Genomic DNA, 5426 nt, shown 5'->3' with positions numbered 1-5426 from the left:
ATATTGTCTTTCATGTATTTTACTGAATCATTTTTGTGAAATTGATAAACGAACACATAAACCTACAAAACATGTATCATAGCTGTTAAATGAAGAACCATGAATTACTGTAGCTGAGTTGCACCAAGTGTTTGCTCAGCCATTATCCAAACTACTTCGTTTTAATTGGAATTTTTAAGCTACTAAAATTTATATATGAACTACCCGCATGAAATACACTACATATAAGACGAATTGTGCAAAATAAAGTACTTACATGTGTTGTTTGAGCAAGCACGTTGTAGGAGTGACAAAGAGAGCTGTCTGCATCGTTGTAGCATGGCCAAAATGGCTACAACAACGCCTTTGTTCTCACTTTCCTGTTCAACTCACAATACAAGTCACGAATAGCTTTTTAATTACATTAGTTCTACCACAATTGTAAATAGTGCACATTGCATGAAAGGAAAATCGAAATGCATAATTTTGATTTTCATTATATGCAATAGTCAGCAGCATTTACGGTTGTGGTAAAACTAATGTAATCACCAAGCTATTCGTGACTTTTATTTTGACAAAAGATTTGAACAGGAAGTTACGAGCGGAAGTGTTATTGTAGCCATTTCGACCGTGCCACAACGATGCCGACAGCTCTCTTTGCCACCCCTACAACGTGCTTGTTCAAGCAGCTCCTGTGAGTACTTTATTTTGAATAATTCATCTCATTTGTAGTGTATTTCATGCTGGTAGTTCATATATTAATTTTAGTAACTTCAACATTCCAATTAAAACGAAGTAGTTTGGATAATGACTGAGCAATCACTTGGTGCAACTCAGCTACAGTAATTCATGGTTCTTCATTTAAGCTTAGAAACTTTGATACATGTTTTGTAGGCCTATGTGTTTGTCTATCATTTTCACAAAAACATATTAAGTAAAATACAAGAAAGACAATATGCTTCTGTTGCATTTCTGGATCTCTGTTTTTAGCCTAGTGAGGTCAAGACAGATTGCAAGCCTGTAGAAATGAAATCTATGGTGTTGTTCCATTAGGCCTAGCAGCCTGTCGTGCACATCCCAGTCAAGAAAACTTGTTTGAAGAGGTGGCTTGCCATGCCTTACCACTGAATTGCAATATAATATACTGTATTTAAGCCCCCCAGTGGTCACTTTTGGAAGCGTAATAATTTGACAAACCAGTAGCAAATAAGATTACCAGCCAGTAGAGTAAGTTAGAACTGGCAGAACTCCTCTCCAATGGACTTATGACTTCTGTGTGTGCCTGTGGAGGGGAGTTGAAAGGGGTGAATTTCTGTTAGATGTACTAGAGCAGCTTAGTGACATAGTCATACACGTTGGTATAAATGCATGGAATTTGTCAAATGGGTGGGAGACGTGACGCCTTGTTTTTTCGTAACATTGGTTAAAAACCTACAAAACTGTTATTTTCCTTTAAAAAACAAATGTCAATGAAAGAAGATGTGGTACATTATGTTTCATATTAGTCTTAGATGAGAAGAAACATTTTTGTTAAGATTTATGTAAAGGTTTATATGTCAAATTTCCTGCGGTGTGACTGTAACATTAATGAAACAATATATAATAATATATATAAATTAACCAACAACATTTTGAATAATGTATGAAGCATTTGGCATGATTGCATAAATCTTAACTTTGGATTAAGATATGTGAATGTGGAAAAAACTCAAGACAGTAATATTAACTACAAGTTCAATTTCGTAACACAAATTGCGTCCTGTGGGGTGACATGTATGTCAATGTTTGTGAATGGGCAGCTGCAAGGCCAACTACAAGGGTCTTAAAGACTGGCTCCTAACCAGTCAGTACCTCAGTTATTGGAGAGTGCTGTGGAAGTTTAAGATGACTCTTAACCTCTTAATATGTCTTCATATTGCAATCTTTCTGTCACGCAATGCTTAGGTTCATTTTATGGTGTCCTGTGGTGTGACTGCTCTTATAGGAGGAAAAAAAGTTTTTTTATTAATGAAAACACATATTAAGATTAAACACAATATCATTATCAAGTTAGCATGAACTCAGATGCCAGTCATGTATACAAAAGGATTAAAATGGCCATAATGCAGTGAATTCCCTGTGGTGTGACTCCATTTTCCTGCGGTGTGACATGCCTATGCTATGTGTTGATGCAGGACACATTTTCCCAAAAATGGCAAAAATAAGTTGAAATTCCACAGACCACTAAGTGCTTTATTTTTTTCTATTTTTTTCCAATTTTTATCCATCATTTTTTTCAGGAATTTGAAAAACTTTTCTTTTTGTTTTGCGTTACGCCCTTAAACGTCAACCACCCAAATATACTTTCTGAGGGTCACTTTCTTTAATAAAAAAGCGGGCCACACAACATTGTAATATAGGCAGCATTTTCCAAGATGGCTGCCACTGCTATTGAATGGTTAATATAAAACCATTTACTTTGGTTAAAAAATGCAATATGACTGAAATACTATCTGAGGGTCACTTTTTAGGAAAAAAAAATGTTGGCCACACTTAAAGTCAGTATGGCGCCCATTTTTCAGATGGCCGTCTCTGCTACTAATAGTTACTGTAAAAGCCACTTACTTTGGTGAAAAGACATGGAATTTAGCTGAAATATTCTCTAAGGGTCACACTTCAGGAAAAAAAAAACACTGACCACAAGATAATTCAATGTGGCGGCCATTTCTCAAGATGTAGATGTAGTGTCCTAAACTACATAAACTTTTTCTTTAGAAATGATATTGCCAGAAATTGCCTCTAATAGTTTAATATGAAGGGGTTATACTGTCTTTACGAGGGAATTTTAGACTACAGTGCTGTGTTGTCTACTGACTATGTTTAATTATTTTTTCTATTCTGCCTTTGGTCAGTTTCTTTCAGGTTTTGTGCTTAGAAAGAGTGACATGATGCAGGATGGAGTTGCGAGGAGTTCCCGGACACGGTCAGAGATGGCTGGAACAGTCGGATGGATTTGCAATCATGCAATAAATGCCCACATAAGACGCCATGGTCAAATGGTTGGAGATCGTTGAGAGTTTGCAGCTATTGATGAAAGTTGTTTCCTTAATAAAAGCAAGGTGAGCCTCCCAAAACCCCCTTGACCTCATCATAAGCCTGCCAACGTCCCCGTTAGTATTAAAAAAATAAAGTAGACTTATGCCCCCTAAAGGCAACTAAGCACCGCAGCCATCTCAACCTCCCCTGGGGGGCTGGAGAGGTACCACTGTGAAGCAGTACAGCAACATGTTGTTGGACCACCTTAAGCTTTGATGATGTCACCCATGGTGCTGCATATTTTTTAAAAAACTTGCAGGCCAAGCTGCATGGATTTTATCTGACATTGTTCCCTTCTCCTTTTAATATCTGTATCACTTTGGTCAGTTTTGTACTGTTTTATGTGCTTTTTAAGTAAAATGTACTTACTTACTCACTTACTTTACTCTCTTGTGTATTTACAGTATCACCACAGAAGGGCCGGTGCAACATGGCGACGGAAAAAGTGGGTATTAAGAATATTAGGAGTAGGTGACCGCCAGAAACATCCTGTCTTGTGGCTGGTGTGGTTAAACAAGTGCGTCCGGGAACCACCGTCATGAGTGAGCAATGGGGCACTTACAGGAGTGCATTGACTGCGACAGGCTACAGGCACTTCACAGTGAACCACTGTCAGTAGTTTGCGGATCCAAACACCTTGCGCGCCTCCCAGTATGTCAACCCCAGCTTTCTCTGTGGACCATGCAACTTGGACTTTCCGAGTTTCATATAGGACAATGCATCTTGCTCTGCATCTGTAAACCATGGATTCATCTTTTGGACATTTTCAGGAGAATGGCTGTGTGTGTGTGTGTGTGTGTGTGCGTTGGTCGGTCAGTCGGTCGGTCGGTCGGTTCGTCGGTCTGTCTGTCTGTCGCTTTCTCTCTCTCTCTCTCTCTCTCTCTCTCTCTCTCTCTCTCTCTCTCTCTCTCTCTCTCTCTCTCTCTCTCTCTCTGGATAAATGTATGTAAGCCTGTGGTATGTTATTGTGTGATCCCTTGTTTAACATTTTTGCTTATTAAAATTTGTACACAAACTGGTGTTTTTATTGATAATGTTAGTTAATCAGAAGTTCTTCTCTGAGTACATAGTAACATATTCTGAATATCACTTCTTCATGCATTAGCTAATGCTATAGTACTCATTATCATGTCATGACCGCAGAATAAGGGGCAAAGATTCAGTAGTTAAGCGTAAAATCTTTTGTGAGTATATATTAACACACTTGGAATATCTCTTCTTTATACATTAACTAATGCCATAGTCATCATGACTTCTATTATGACTCCAAATATGTTGTTAAATAATACATTAATTAATCATTACTTTAGATATGACCTCATACAGAAAAATATTACTTGTGTGTTGCTGGTTACAAGATCATCTTAGACGAAGGCCTACCCAATAATACCCCCCCCCCCCCTCCCCTTTCAACAAGCAGACCTTGACACATGGGGCATAATATGATATAGCTTGTATATTAATATTACAAATGACTGCGGCTGGTCACAAGAATGTGAAGTGGGAAATGATCTCTGGCCAGAGTGGGGTAAGGTGAGCCATGGGGTAAGGTGAGCCACCCCCTTTTTCTCGAAAAAGGTGAATACATTTTAACATGTCACCACATTCTAAGGTGGTGGAAATCCTTTTCTAACACCTGTGAAAAAGTGAAGCATGCACCAAATTTGGCAAGAGATATATGAGAAAATGTGTTTTTTTGCTCTTTAAGTGAATTCAATGTATATTCAAAACATGGATGATTTAGAGAAAACAAAAATAGAACAATTTCTGGTCTCATCATGTATGAAATGTTACGTAATGAGCTACTATATGAGTGATATTTTCAGTCTTTTTGCACTTTTATAATAATTTTATGAGCATTTATTTACATAATTTTGGCATGGGGTAAGGTGAGCCTTTTGAGATGGGGTAAGATGAGCCGCTTATCCTAATGGGATGCATAATGGTTGAAAAACATGTTATGATATTTTAGCATAATCAGATAATTTCTTTCATATCATACCCAGGTGAGTTGAGATTAATGACTTTATGCATGTTTCAGCCAATTCAAACAATAATATTAACTTTTTTTTCTACATTTCACTCTGCATTGTTCGCCATTGTATTCAAACAAAGCTGTAAGGGCCCACAATATGTATTTGGCATAGTTCTGTTGCTTTAGTTGTTTTATTTCATAGATTCATTAGTTACATTTGTTATAATAAATAAAACTTGTTTAGCTGAGATTTTTGCCTGGGCTCAATTTACCCCAAGCAGTGGCTCACCATACCCCATAACAAGGGGTAAGATGAGCCACCGGAAAAAATATTTTTAAAAGGCAATATCATTTTAACCATGACAGTTTATCAATTAGTTTTTGCTCTAATAGTATC

At 37.4% G+C, this 5426-nt stretch overlaps 1 long non-coding RNA gene across 1 annotated transcript; it reads left to right on the top strand.

Annotated features, from left to right (window-relative positions):
* The first annotated feature begins 425 nt into the window (after window positions 1–425).
* Window positions 426–3587, top strand: LOC134453707 (uncharacterized). The gene is made up of 3 exons (XR_010035706.1): window positions 426–673; window positions 2871–3077; window positions 3459–3587. It is a non-coding gene; the product is annotated as an uncharacterized LOC134453707 (long non-coding RNA).
* The last annotated feature ends 1839 nt before the right edge of the window (window positions 3588–5426 follow it).

The sequence above is a fragment of the Engraulis encrasicolus genome, chromosome 8, assembly GCF_034702125.1.
Source record: "Engraulis encrasicolus isolate BLACKSEA-1 chromosome 8, IST_EnEncr_1.0, whole genome shotgun sequence".
NCBI lineage: Eukaryota > Metazoa > Chordata > Actinopteri > Clupeiformes > Engraulidae > Engraulis > Engraulis encrasicolus.
Note: the sequence above shows the minus strand (reverse complement) of the source record. Positions and strands in the feature narration are given on the sequence as shown.